Raw genomic sequence first — 16,093 nt, forward strand, 5'->3', positions numbered from 1 at the left:
ATAGATTCTGCATCTTAGATCTTTGTTGGATGCATAGTCTGCAAATATTTTCTCTCATTTTGTAGACAGTTTATTTAGACTGTTGATCATTTATTTGACATGCATAAGAAATCTTTGCTTAAATACGTCTAATTTGTCAATTTTTGTTTTGTTGCAATTGCTTTTGGTGTCTTGGTCATGAAATATTTGACAGGGCCTATATCTAAAATGGTATATCTTGGACTATCTTCCAGAGTTTTTACAGTTTAAGGTTTTCAATTTAAGTTCTTAATCCATCTTGAGCTGATTTTTGTATATAGTATAAGGAAAGGGTCCAATTTCAACCTTCTGCATATGGCTAGCCAGTTACCCCAGCACCATTTATTGAACAGGGAGTGCTTTCCCCATTGCTTGTTTTTGTTGACTTTGCTAAAGATCAGATGGTTGTAGGTGCTCAGCTTTATTTCTGCCCTCACTATTCTGTTCCATTGGTCTAAGTGTCTTATTTTACACTAGTACCATGCTGTGCTGGTTACTGTAGCCTTGTAGTATAGCTTGAAGTCAGGTAATGTGATGCCTCCCACTTTGTTCTTTTCTTTTAGAATTGCTTTGGCTATTGGAGCTCTTTTTGAGTCCATGTGAATTTTTAAATGTGTTCTACTAATTCTGTGAAGAATATTATTGGCAGTTTGATAGATATAGCATTGAGTCTGTAAATTGCTTTGCATTGCCATTTTAACAGTATTGATTCTCTCCGTGAACATGGAATTTCTATTTGTTTATGTCATCTCTGATTTCTTCAAGCAGTGTTTTGTAACACTCATTGTAGATACTGTTCACCTATCTGATTTGCTGTATTCCTGGGTATTTTTTCTTTCGGTGGCTATTGTGAATGGGACTGCATTCTTGATTTGTCTCTCAGCTTGGACATCCTTGGTGTGTAGAAATGCTACTGACTTTTGTACTTAATTTTGTATCCTGAAACTTTGTTCAAGTTTTTTTAATCAAATCTAGGAGCTTTTGAGCAGAGACTATAGAGATTTCTAGGCCTAGAATCATATCATCTGCAAACAAAAATAGTTTAACTTTCTCTCTTTCTATTTAGATGTCTTTTCTGTATTTATTTTGCCTGATTGCTCTGGCTTGGACTTCAAGTGTTATGTTCAACAGGAGTTGTGAGAGTAGGCATGCTTGTCTCCTTCCTGTTCTCAAGGGGAATGCTTTGAGCTTTTGCCTTTTCGGTATGATGCTGGCTGTGGGTTTTGTCCTAGACGGCTATTATTATTTTGAAATATGTCCCTTGAATGTCTATTTTTGAGGGTTTGTAACATCAATCGTTGTTGAACTTTATCACAAGCCTTTTCTACATCCATTGAGATGATCATGTGTTTTCTGTTTTCAATTCCATTTATGTGATTAATCATATTTACTGATTTGTGTTTGTTGAACCAAACTCACATCCCAGAGATAAATCTTACTTGATTGTGGTGGATGAGATTTTTTTATGCGGCTCTGGATTTTATTTGATAACATTTTGTTGAGGATTGTTGCATCTATGTTCATCAAGAATACTGGCCCTGAAGTTTTCTTTTATTGTTGTATCTCTGCCATGTGTCTCTGGCCTCATAGCATGAGTCAGGGAGGACTCGCCTTCTCAATTTCTTGGAATAGTTTCAGTAGAATTTTGCTGCAAATCCAGTTGGTCCTGAGCTTTTTTCTGATTTGTGGGCTTTTTATTACTGATTCAATTTCAGAACTCATTATTAGTCTGTTCAGGGATTCAACTTCTTTCTGGTTCAATCTTGTGAGGTTGTATGCTTTCAGAATTTTATTCATACCTTCTCAGTATTTTTAATTTGTGTGCATAGAAGTATTCATAGTAGTTTCTGAGGGTTTCTTGTATTTCTGTGTGGTTGCTGGTAATGTTCCCTTTGTCGTTTTTTATTGTGTTTATTTGAATATTTTTTATTAGTAGAACTAGCAGGCAAATACTCTAAAATCAACCATATAATTGGATACAAAACAATTCTCAGCAAATTTGAAAAACTGAAATCATACCAATCACAGTCTCAGACCACAGCACAATAAAAATAAAAATCACTAAAAACCATAGGATTACACAGAAATTAAACAAACTTCTCCTGAATGACTTTCAGGTAAACAGTGACATTTAGGCAGGAATCGAGAAATTTTTTGAAACTAATGAGAATGAAGATGCAACATACCAGAATCTTTGAGACACAACTAAAATAGTGTTAATAAGAAAGTTTATAGTGATAAAAGCTGACATCAAAAAGTTAGAAAGATCTCAATTAACAACCTAACATCACACCTGGAGGAAGTAGAAAAAGAAGAGCGAACCAACCCCAAAGCTAACACAAGGCAAGAAATAACCAAAACTAGAGCTAAACTGAAGGACCTTAGGATGCAAAAAACCATACAAAAGATCAGCAAAACCATGAGTTGTTCTTTGAAACAAATGATTTTAAAAACACAATTTACTAAATCTGTTCAGAAAAGAAAAAATAATTAGAATAGTCTAATATTTATTAAAAATTGAATTCACAACTTTAAAACTTTCCAGAAACTAATCCCCAGGCCTGGAGAATGCATTGGTAAATTATTTAAAACATTTTTTTTGTTCATGACAATTCAACTTAAATTGACAAATTTTTTGAAAAATACTACTTACCAAAACTTAGAAAATTTATAAACAAAATGGAAATACAGAATATCTCTGAAACTTTGTCTGGAATGGGACATGAGGGAACATTCTGGTGTGCCAGAAGTATTTTCTAGATTTACATGAGTGATGGTAACATGAATATATACCTATGTATATAGAAATATATAGTTATATTCTTGATTTGCCTAATATATCATTAGTAAGTACAGTATATCAATAAAATTTTTTTAAAAAGAAATAATTACAAAAAATATTTGGAATTCAATGACAAATAAAAATATTTAAGAATAATATAAATTCTATGTTTACTTGAGAAGAAAATCTATAAAGCCAGAATGTTCTTATAACATGCATATACATGGGCCGGGTGTAGTGGCTTACGCTTGTAATCCCAGAACTTTGGGAGACTGAGATGGGTGGATAACGAGGTCAGGAGTTCAAGACCAGCCTGGCTGAGATGGTGAAACACCATCTCTATTTAAAAATTAAATAAATAAATAAATAAAACCATGCATATACGTAATTGACAGATAAAACTCTTTCCACAAAATCTCTGCCACTTTAAGGCAAGTTCTAACGAAATGAGACAACACCTCCCAATTTAGATTACTTTTTTAGATTAGTTTTTTTAGATTATGGTAGAATAAGCAACCCTTCCCTGCACTGGTCTGCTTGGGCTTCCATAACAAAATATCATAGACTGGGTGGCTTGGAATAAAAAAATTTATTTTCTTATGTTTCTGGAGGCTCAGAAGTCCAATACCTAGGTGCTGACTGATTTGGTTTCTGTTAGGAATCTTTTATTGGGTTGCAGATGCCATCTTCTTACTGTATCCTCACATTGCAGAGAAAGAGAGAGTAGCTCTCTAGTGTCTCTTCTGATAAGGACACTAACCCTATTGTATTAGGACCCCAACCATATGATCCCACTTAACTTTAATAATCTTATAAGTAATAGATTAATCTCTTAATTAATTTTATAGGCCTTATTTCCAAATAGTCACACTGGGGGCTATGGCTTTGACATATGAATTTTAGGGGAGCACAGTTTAGTCCAGAACATTCTCCAACGCATTTCATTAAGCTAGTATTGTCTAGTTTCAACGTTAAAAACGCTATGAAAAAACAGACTGACTAGCCAAGCTCACTCATAAACAGAGAAGCCAAAATTATATTCAAAATTATTAGCAAGTAGAATTTATTAAAATGCAAATTAAACCTAGTTAGAGTAAACCATGAGAAAACCTATTAATTCATGTAGATATATACAAACTCAGAATTAAAAATGTATATTAACAATAGTTATTTTTAAATGAACTTTTAATAAAATACAACAGTAATTCATCATTCTTAAAAGGGAAAGTATCTGAAAGAGAATATTAACCAAAATCAAACTAAGAAACAAACACTACTGCATGAATACTCAGGTTGAAATAATTAAAAATTCACAGTAAAATCGGTAATAAAATATAAATAAATTTCACCAGTTCTATGTAACATCATACTGAAGACCATTGTAAGTACAAGAAAAAAAGAAATAAAAATAATAAGGCATGCCAATGCCAAAACAAGCTATTACTATACAGAACTACAGATGATACATTAGAATAAGAGATTTATGCAAAATTTGGGGATTTCAGAGGCTCCAAAAGTTAAACGAACTTCTGTATATCAAATAATAGAAAACACCAATTTTAAATATATAATTTAAAGTTACTGCTAAATTACTGTAGGCAACTACAAAAATTCATCAAGATACACATTCACTGTGTGCACTTTTAAATATATAAATTATATCTTACTAGAAAGGTTTTTTAAAACCAATTGCAAAATATTTCTTTCTATATGCAAAATTATAACTTTGCTGAAAGTCACTAAGAATGAATGACTTCGGTAGAGGGAAAGATAGGTCATTTTCAAACATGAGAAAATCAACACTTCAAGCATCTCAATTCTTGTTCAAATTCCCATCTTGAAGATGTTAGTGACATTCCTTGCTCTACCTCCTATTAATCCATGTAGGCACTATGAAATTAATACAATTTCTCAATATTGGACAAGCTTGATCAGGTTATGTGATTCTTAATTCGTCCCTAATTTTAAGGGTTCACAACTACTTCAACACAGATCTTGACACTGGCAATACCTCTGATGTCTAACGCACAGACTAAGCATAATTTTTCTGCTCCTTTTTACCCCAGAATTAATCTATGAAGTTTTGTAACACAATTGTACCAGATTTTCTCTCTAAATTCCCTTTTGTCTGACTTTTCTTAACAGCAATGAAAATCTCACATTAACCTAATGACTTCTTCCTTGTCTGGTAATGAATTATTACTCAGGTTTCTTTTTGCACAGTCTGGGATATGTCACTATACACAGGCCTCTGTTCTTGAAATTCTGTCATTTATTGAACTCAGGAACACTGCACCTTCCTAATTTTATCTCAGCATTTGCATTGCTCATACGCATTTCCTGATTTTTCTTCTCCTTTCATTTCTTTGAGTTTTGAGAGTTTTCCCTCTGAACCTATTTCACTGTCCTCTTTCAAGTGGTGAAATGATCATCTCTCATCATTTAGGTTATTGTCTAATGGCATTCAATTCTATGTCTCCACCTTTGGCATCTCATTCAATTCTTACTTTTTAAATATAGTATGTTTGCAATTGCATTTTGGAATTTTTAATACAAATTAGAGGAGAATAAGTATTGAAAAGTTTGCTATGGTGAGTTTCTTGTTCTATAAGATCAAGGGAAAGAAAATGTAGTTTACTAACAGAAATAAAATAAATAGCAGAGAACCATATTTGATTGGTTTAAGTACACCACAAGAGGGATATAAGTCAAGAACACATTTGGAACCCAGCCATGTAAGCAAAAGAATTCCACAAAGTGTGACTGACCTCTTCCCAATCCCAATTGTGCTGATCCTGAACCTCCTTGCATTAATAGGGAGAAGAGCCACATATGAAACATTTTGGGGTTTGAGGAATCTTTCAGTATTACCTTTCCCCCATGTATATCTGAGAAACAAAGGCACACAGAAAGCAGATGGAACAGCAAAATGTTAACCTCATTATTTGTGAAGACTAGGTAGAAAAATGTAGCGTAAGTGGAAAGACAAAAATAGGATCGCGAACACGATGCTTGGAATGGATAAGAATGAAAAAGTTTCGGTCTTTGTAAGTGAAAACGCAAATTTTAAATTTTCAAAAAGTGGTTTACTTCTCCCTGTTGAAAGTAAAGGAAGAGATTTCTCACCTCCTATTTATTAGAGTATATGCTTTAGAACTTGTCCTTGAAAGTTTTCTCTGTATCTTTAAACTATAAGTAAATATTTGTAAAAGCTAAATAAACCTCCTGCCAGCTGTATAACCAGGGTATATTTTTCTCAAGGACCCAAAAACCACTTTTTAAAATGTAATCATCAAGGAAGATAGTACCTTTGTCTTCCAGTTTATGTAGAATTGTAGGAATCTAACATGGGAGACTAACTTAAGTAGAAGCATAGCTCAGGAGCCTGACAACTTAGAATGGGTTCTTCACACCAAGTTGCAAAACTACCTTGTCACAAATATATGAAAATTTTATTTTTCTCTTCCAAAAAGCCAATGAGCTAACACAGATGGTCACCCCAACTACCAAGTGAATTTAGGGTAAACTCTGTGTGACAAATGGTGCTGTCAAGTTCTCTTACTTGAGGAATAGCTATTGTTTATCATGAGAACACATTTGTACTGAGTTGTGTCTCCTTAGCTGTATAAAATTTTTTCTGTCTTTGCAGTCTCAGTCAAATGCTTGTGATGTGCATCGTAATGCTTATTTAATAATAAATTTGTTTTCTTCTTCTTCTGTCTTTGTGGAGAGGTTTTCTGGGTTGGGAGGGAATTTTGTTTTAAATATTTATCCAGCAGTCTTGTAGACCTAATACACTTTCCAAAGTTTCTGCTTTTAACTGGTTTCACTAGAGAAGAAAGGAAAAGAGAGAGAGAAATCCCTGGTCCTCTAGATATCATACAGCATTCATGCATCTAATTGAGAAAGAAGGACCAATAACTGTCTCTTCCACTAATCAACTATGTAACAGGAATAAAAGATGGAAAAAGAGTACATGAGTATGGTGGTGATATTCATTGTTATTAAAAATCTATTATTCATAGAAACAAAAGTTATCCAGAAAATTCTAATTAAATGGCCAAGTGGTGGCACAGTAAATATTTGTAGAAAGAAAGAATGAAAATTGTCGAAGATTAAATCTCCCCTCACCTTTCTCTTTACGATTTCCACTTCTCTGCCATATTCTTGGACTCTCTTCTCATTCCTAACCTTACATCCAAATGAGAACAGGCAATAGCTATGTATTGTATTCAGAGATTCCTACAGCAAGGGAGTTAGCCACTGCAACTGGCATTTGATAGAAGTCCAAAGTCAGACACAGAGGAAAAGAAAAGATTTATAGTGGAAAAAGAAAGACTTCAGATATGCCCTGATTGGAGGTTTTTGGTACCAGGAAGCTGGAGACAGGCCAGAAGTGGGCCATGGTATGTAATTGGTTAGAAGAGCATTGTTAGCTTTCTCTGGTTGATCCTAAGTTGGAAGCAGAAGAAAAAATTAGAGAGGCTGGCCATTATTAATAAAGTCCCAGCCCCTTAGGGTTGATTGCTGTGAAGGTTGTGGTTTGGCTTCCCAGGCTGGTTGCTGCAGGTTATGGGCCAGAAGTCTAATTTAGTATATGGTCAGCCCATGGTCTGTGTATTCCATCTCTAACTGGTCTTACCTGACCCATTTTTCATTCTAGACTTAATTCAACAGATGTTCTCTATGGATAGATTGGTGCTTCCCATAACCTGCGAACAACATCCCAGATCCACATGCCATTTTTGTTTCTGCTACTCCCTTTTCCATAATGCTTTCCAACATCCTCCATGACTACTTAACTCCTATTTAACTGTTAGAGCATATTTCTCAAGACCCAGTCATTAGAACCTCTCCTTCACCCATATCTATTCAACACTGAAGTCTCTCTTTGAACTCCCAGAATTCTGATGACCTATCCACTAGGATTTCACCATGTTACCAAATCTCACCTTGCTAGACTTTTCATTTTTGTCCTTTTTGTTTATTTCTCTCTTGGAGGGCAGGATTCAAGGCTTGAACTTTTTTGTTTGTGGCATCATGGAGTAATGAAAATATGGAGCTTCAACCAAGAGAATGAAAATTTGAATACTAGCTCTGTCATTTATTAGTTCTGCAGACTGAGACATTGAATCTTGTTTTCCTAACATATAAAATGAAAATACTAATAAAATCTCACTAGGTGGTGAGAATTAAGAGAAAATGCACATTGATGTTTCTGTCATCAAAGAACCATTTTTACTCTTGTTTTGCATCCATCTCATTGTGTAATAAAATAATGCTTGTAGCAGATAAGATTAAACCTGACCTTTATACTTGGGACCATGGTTACCTGAGAATCTAATGTTATAAACATAAAATAACATCTTATTGTGTAATATTAAAATAATGCTTGTAGCAGATAAGACTAAACCTGGCCTTTATACTTGGGACTATGGTCACCTGAGAATCTAATGTTATAAACATAAAACAACAATTGGTAGTCAGTTATGGTGATTTTACACCTGTAAAATCCCAGCAATATGGGAGACCAAGGTGGAAGGATAACTTGAGGCCAGAGTTCAAGGCAAGCCTGGGCAACATAATGAGACCCTGTCTCTGTGCATCTTTTTATTTTTTTTAATCCAAGTACAGTGGTCTGCGCCTGTAATACCATCTACTCATGAAGCAGAAGTGAGAGGAGCACTTGAGCTCAGGAGTTCAAGACTGCAGAGAGCTATAACCATACCAACGGAACAAAGCTATAATCATACCAATGGAACAAAATAGAGAACTGAGAAATAAACTCAAATACATTTTAAATTTTTTTCTTAAAAAAAGAGAGAGGTCCAAATGTTTTATTTCTAGTAAAAGCACTCCAGCCTGTACAAAAGAGAACCCATTTCTAAAATGAGTAAATAAATAAACAATTTTCACTCTTTTTGTCTTTCTCAATTAAGTAGGCATCTGATATAGAATCAAATCTAGAGAAAACTTTGCTGTTTTGAAGAAACTGTTCTTTAAATGTTAGAAGTAATCACAGTTCTTTCACTCCAGCCTGAAAAAAATCATAGACAATGGAAACACATCCCATGCTCATGGATGAGTAGAATTAATACTGTAAAAATGACAATACTGCCCAGAGCAATCTACAAATTCAATGCAATCCCCATCAAAGTATCGCAATCATTGTTCACAGAGCTAGAAAATAACAATTCTAAAATTCATACGGAACCAAAAAAGAGCCTCCATAGCCAAACAAGGCTAAGCAAAAGAACAAATCTGGAGGAATCACATTACCTGATTTCAAACTATACTATAAAGCCATAGTCACCAAAAGAGTATGGTACTAATATAAAAATAGGCACATAGACCAATGGAACAAAATAGAGAACTGAGAAATAAACTCAAATACCTTTCAAATTTTTTTCTTAAAAAAAGAAAAAGAGAGAAGTCCAAATGTTTTATTTCTAGTAAAAACACTCCAGCCTGTACAAAAGAGAACCCATTTCTAAAATGAATAAATAAACAAACAATTTTCACTTTTTTTGTCTTTCTCAATTAAGTAGGCATCTGATATAGACTCAAATCTGGAGAAAACTTTACTTTTTTGAAGAAACTGTTCTTTAAATGTTAGAAGTTATCACAGTTCAAATTGAATTTATCTCCAAAGAAAATCTATTCTCAAATATAATAGTATTAGAGAACCTAGCTCATTAAGACAACATATAAGAGAAATGTCATATACCAAGTTATGAAAAGATTCATGTATTTTTTTACATCATTCTAACATTACAATGTAGGGTTTTTAAGTTTTAGTGCCACTAAAAAACACTATTTTGAAAGCTTTGAAAACTTGTTTTCTTTTCTCAAGTAAAGACTTGAAATTTTTACCTTTTTAAAAGTAGCTTATTTTATTTACATTCCCAATACGACAGTATTGTCTCTGAAACAGTGACAAAGCTTGTTGTCACAAAGCAACATGTTATACACAAGCAGACCAAATGGTATCTTGATCTTTTCAGAGTATAAACAAGGGGGAAACCAATTTGCATGATTTTTACTGTTCACATGAAGTATACTTTATTATTTTCATAGGATTTCAATGCTCTTGTTTTTGTAAACACTGATGCAAGCTCAAATACTTTCAGCTTTTTATATATATATAAGTTTTAGGAGAACAGGTGGTACTTGATTACATGAGTAAGTTCTTTAGCAGTGATTTGTGAGATTTTGGTGCACCCATCAACCAAGTAGTATACACTGAACCCGGTTTGCAGCCTTTTATTCCTCAACTTCTTCCCACCCTTTCCCCCGAAGTCCCCAAAGTCCATTGTATCATTCTTATACCTTTGCATCCTCATAGCTTAGCTCCCACTTACGAGTGAGAAGATATGGTGTTTGGTTTTTTATTCCTGAGTTACTTCATTTAGAATAATAGTCTTCAATCCCAACCGGGTTTCTGCAAATATCATTAATTCATTCCTTTTTATGGCTGAGTAGCATTCCCTTGTATCTACCAGTTTCTGTATCCATTCATTTATTGATTAATCAGTTAATATCTACTGAAGGCAAAAATATAACTCTTAAACAGGGAAGAAAGTTTAACTGCCTAAGGTAGTTTTTTAAACAATGTTTTAAAAATTTACTTAATTGAGAGATAAGAGCCCATTTGAAACCTTCACTTTAATTTTGTAAAAGATATGCAATTTCAGTTACTTTTATACAAAACAACTCTCAATGTAGATTAGATAATTGAAATCTAAATTTCATTATTTTTAACCACCTATTAATATTTTTCTAATAATCATTTAGTGTTATAGCAGCTCTTTGTTGTGATAATACAAATAATTAGCTATAGATTATGAACAGAGTATTCATTTGTTGTTCCTTTTCATTCTTGCTCCTATGCACAGCCACAAAACCTGTCCATACCATCAAAATACACTTATGCTTAAGTTGTTAAAGGTTTCAATAAATAATATTTATTATAATTTTTTCAAAAGTGTTTGGAAAAAATTTAGTCTGATTTTAAAATGTTTTTTCTATTACCCACTCTGAAGATTTTATTCCAACTCTAGTCACTGATCTGGCAAAACACTTAAAACTCAAATTCTGTTAAGGGTCTATGCCTGACATTTTGTTTCAAAAGGAAATTAGGAGTAATCAATCATGATAGCCTGGGGGAGTTTCCAAGGAAAAGAGCTGTTTGAATATCTGACTTCCAGGATTTACCTCCTAATTTCTTATGAATATACATTTCTCTTTTTATAAAATAAAAAGAGTATAAGAAACAAATCATTGTGGGCACAAACTTTTAATACAAACTAGTTTTAAAAGGGCTGTGCTCCATTTTGACCTCATGTTTAGGAAAACATTAGGCAAGATACATATTGGTTAATTTACAGCAGTTACTTTTCCTTTGTTTTCTATTTTAATTTAATTTTCTTTAAGCTTGTACCATAACCAGTTCAAACTATTAAAGTAGTAATCGACTTTTATTCTACCATATTTGTATAATATATCTTGTCTAAAGAAAACCATAAGGGCACATCAAATAATATAGTCTATATCAAATTCCACTCCCTCACTTGGGATCAGTTCTCCTATTGTCAGCATGGACAGATTCCATAACTTCAGAAACATTTTCAGTTTTTGAGGTCCTAATAAATTTAAAATTTTCGTTGTTCTACGTGTCCCAACAACTGAGAAGGGAAAGAAGGTTATGTTCTTCTCCTCCTTCTTCTTTAATGCAGAGTTCAATGAGGGAGAAGGAGCAAGATTGGACTTTACCTGTTCTCTCTTCTAGGTTGAAACTTTTCGAGTGTGTTGGGGTGATTAGCAATTTTTGCAGTAACATGTTAGATTTGCATGCATTTTTAAAAATTCCTTTTAGTATATAAAAATTAAAGTTTAATAAACTATAGATGTATACTTATTCATCTGAAAAAAAAAGTCATTTGTTAGAAAAATTAAGGAGCAGACTGGACGATGATCTGAGCAAAAAGGGAAAGGAACCTCAAAAATGTCCAGTCTTTGAAGAAGTAATAGTAATATAAATGCCTAGTTTTATGTATTTTCAACAATTATACAATGACTATTGTTAGGGTTCTGTGGAACTAACTTAGCAAAGCTTCTCTTTAGAACTCAAGGCTTGGATCTGGTTAAGAAACATCAGGAAGATGTAAAACAGTGTTACTTATTAATTCACTCTTCAGTTAGATGGTGGATCTACTCATCCTGTAGAAAACAGAATTCTAATTGCTCTGGCTAAGACTTTGAGCACTAGGTTGAAGAGAAGTGGTGAGAGTAAGCATCCTCAATCTGTTCTGATTCTCAAGGGGAATGCTTCCAGCTTCTACCCATTTGGGATGATGTTGAATGTGGGTTTGTCACAAGAAATCCTTATTTTGAGATTTGCCTAGTTTGCTGAGGGTTTTTAACATGAAGTAATGTTGAGTTTCATTGAAAGCCTTTACTACATTTAGTGAAATGGTCACATGGTTTTGTTTTTAGTTCTGTTTATGTGATGAATTATGTTTATTAATTTGTATATGTTGAATCAACCTTGCATCCCAAGAATGAAGCTTACTTGGTCATAGTGAATTAGGTTTTTGATGTGCCACTGGATTCAGTTTGCTAATATTTTGTTGAGGACTCTTGCATCTATTTTCACCAGGGGTATTGGCCTAAAGATAACTTTTTGTTGTGTCTCTGCCAGGTTTTGGTATCAGAATGATGCTGGCCTCCTAGAATTAGTTAGGGAGGATCCTCCTACTCAATTTTTTGGAATAATTTCCATAGGAATGATATCAGCTTTACCTTATACATATGGTAGAATTTGGCTGTGAATCCATTTGGTCCTGGGCTTTTACTTGTTGGTAGGCTTTTTATTACTGATTCAATTTCAGAACTCATTATTGGTCTGTTTGGGGATTAAATTTATCTTGGTTCAATCTTGTGAGGTTGCATTTTTTCCAGGAATTTATCCACTTCTTCTAGGTTTTCTATTTTGTGTACATAGAGGTGTTTTCTAACAGTCTCTGAGGGATTTTTGTGATAATGTCCCTTGTAATTTCTGATTGGCTTATTTAGATCCTCTCTTTTTTTCTTTATTAGTCTTGCTATGGTTTCTCAATCTTATTAATTCTTTCAAAGGAATATGGGCCTGAAGTTTTTATTTTCTGTTATACCTCTGCCAGGTTTTGATGTGGGCATTCGGTACTATAAACTATATTTTTAACACTACTTTAGCTATGTCGCAGGGATTCTGGTATGTGTATCTTTGTTTCATTAGTTTCAAGGAATTCCTGGATTTCTGCCTAAATTTCATTGTTTACCCTAAGATCTTTCAGGAGCAAATTATTTAATTTCCATGTAATTGTATGGTTTTGAAAGAACTGGTTAATATTGACTTCCATTTTTTATGCTATGGTCTAAGAGCGTGGTTGGTATGATTTTTTTTTTAATTTGTTCAAAATTGTTTTATGGCCAATCATATGGTTGATTAGAGTATGTTCCATGTGTAAATGAGAAGAATGTTTCTGCATTCTGTTGTTGTTTGGTGGAATGTTTTATAGATGTCTGTTAGGTCCATTTCTCCAAGTGTCAAATTCAGCTCTCATTTTTTTTTTTTCAGTTTCTGCCTTGATGATCTGTCTAATACTGTCAGTGGGATGTGGAAGTCTCCCCCTATTACTGTGTAATTCTCTAATTCTCTTTGCAGGTCTCTAAGAACTTGTTTTATGAATCTGGGTGCTCCACTGTTGAGAACATGTATATTTAGGATAGTTAAGTCTTCTTGTGGAACTACAACCTTTATCATCATGTAATGCCTTTTGTGTGTGTTTTTTGATTTGTTGGTTTAAACTCTTGTTTTGTCTGAAGTTAGAACAACAATCTGTTTTTTGTTTGTTTGTTTTCTATCTGCTTAGTAGACATTTTTTCCATCACTTTTCTTTGAGCCTATGTATATCAATGCATGTGAGATGTGTATCACTGAGATAACATCTACTTGAATCATGCTTCTTTATCCAACTTACCACTCTATGCCTTGAAGTGGAGCATTTAGCCTGTTTATGTTCAAGGTTAATATTGATATGTGTGGGTTTGATCCTGTCATCATGTTGTTAGCTGCATGTTATGAACACTTGATGTTGTAGTTGATTTATAGTGTCAATGTACTTAAGTCTATGTACTTAAGTGTTTTTATGTTGGATTGTAATGGTTTTTCATTTCCATATTTAGCACTTGCATAAGGAATTCTTGTAAGGCAAGTCTGGTGGTAATGAATTCCCTTTGCATTTGCTTGTCTGCAAAGATCTTGTTTCTCCTTTCCTTATAAAGCCCTTATGGACATAGCACCTGGCAAATATTTCATGATGAATAGGCCAAAAGCAATTGCAACAAAAACAAAAATTGACAAATGGGACCTAATATAATGAAAGAGCTTCTGCACAGCAGAAGAAACTACCAGCCGTGTAAACAATCTACAGAATGATGTTCAATCTTCTTTAGGTTATATTTTTGTGACTAATACTAATATATGCTCCAAAATTGTATGGAGTTTTAAAAATTCTAAGGTCTAAGTGTATGCTATCAATTATAATTATGGTTATTAAGTTATTGCAAACCACAGAAATAACCAAATTTCCTTGTATAAAGTTACTAACCCAAGTAGAACAAAAAACTAATTAAATGTCAGAAAACACTTTGTCAGTTTTTGATGTTAAACCAGCTGATACTGAAATTGTTTAAATATATAATTTGCATAAACTCCACAGTCTAAGTCAAATTACCTGTTATAATCCATCAGTTATCAGTGCTATGCACATTAATTTGGAAAACAACTGGTATTCAAGAGGATATAAGTCTAATCTAATTAAGCATGGACCAGATTAAGCATGGACCAGAATGGCCACCTTGTTCTTCCTGATTCCTTGAAGCTTTTATTATTTAAATTTCTGCATTCCATGACTCATTCAGGAAAAGATAAAATAATCCAAATGGAATACATTGGTGTGGTAACTTACACATTACTAAAATAGTTTATAATGAATATTTTGTCTCATATTCTTGGGAAAACAATTGAAGCTGCAGGTACATTTGGTCACTGATAGGCCATTTAAACATTTTATTAAAAAAATTTCATTCAACTGTTATTTTCAATGCATGTTTTATGGTTGTATAAAACCTTTCCCATGCAAGAGGGCTGAAGTTACAGCAGTAGATTATTATGCCACAATGTATTTTTGCCAAGTTAAAAAAAAAAAAAAAAAAAAAAGCTTTTTATGGTTCAGACCTTCTGAGAACATCAGAGAAAGACTGTCCTTGCCATCCACACTACAACAAAACTTTGGAACCTTGAACTTTGGGTTAATGACCTCACAACTAAGAAGCATCCCTTCACTCTCTTGTAACTGCACACCCATTGGAACCCTCAAGATAAAACTAACCAGGGAAATTTTTCCCAGGAAGATGGCATCCTTGACGTGAGCAGCTTTCCCTAAGTTCACAGATTAAGACTTCTACCATCATGAAACTTATCTTTGAATGTTTTTCTTGCTTATGCTTCTAATGAACAATAGAAGTGAAAAAGGGGTCTATTATGTGCACTTATGGGGCATACTTTCATTTGTGAAGTAGTTTGCACCCAGCATTATACATAGATAACCTTATACTTTGAAAGATAAAGGATAAAGGTCCAATGTAGGTAAGAAACTTTAATGGTACATACATTGCCTCATAATCAGTCAAAAACAAAACACTGGTTCACTCCTCTTAACCTACATCATGGGTTAAAGAGAACATTTCCAGGAGGTCTTCATTATTCTAGAAAGACATCACTTGTTAGGCCCTTTTTCCATGGTTTAAAGTAAAAGAAGCAATGATTAGAAATTTATTCCCCATGACAGTCTCTTTAGCAAATTCTACTGTAAAGGCTACACTTACACAACAGTCTTTAAATTCTCTTGTGAAAGTTATGATAGAATTGGCTAAACAGAGAAGTATCTGTGTAGCTACCGGTACTTGTGGTCTATGGAGAAATACATTAAATGAAGATCATAGAATTTCAGTGGTAGGGGAACAAAGAGACTGCTTAGTTAAGTGAGTAAACTCTTTATCTGGTTCATTCTTTAATCTATTTGGCTTTAGGGGTTTAACTTACATGGAACTTGAGTAAGGTGCATACTCCAATCTCTTGTTATTGTCCTCCCAGTAGTCAAAATAATAGTCTCCCTGGCATGCTGTATTCTCTCAAAGGTTTTAAATGCTAGCATGCAACCACCTCTAGAATGTCATATGGTCTCTCTT

At 33.6% G+C, this 16,093-nt stretch overlaps 1 pseudogene; it reads right to left on the bottom strand.

Moving 5' to 3' along the window:
• Nucleotides 1-7,592, bottom strand: part of LOC116528026 — an 84,305-nt pseudogene extending 76,713 nt beyond the window's left edge.
• Between the last annotated feature and the right edge of the window lie 8,501 nt (nt 7,593-16,093).

The sequence above is a fragment of the Sapajus apella genome, unplaced genomic scaffold (genome assembly GCF_009761245.1).
Source record: "Sapajus apella isolate SASKATOON/1434 unplaced genomic scaffold, GSC_monkey_1.0 scaffold56, whole genome shotgun sequence".
In the NCBI taxonomy this organism is placed as follows: Eukaryota; Metazoa; Chordata; class Mammalia; order Primates; family Cebidae; genus Sapajus; species Sapajus apella.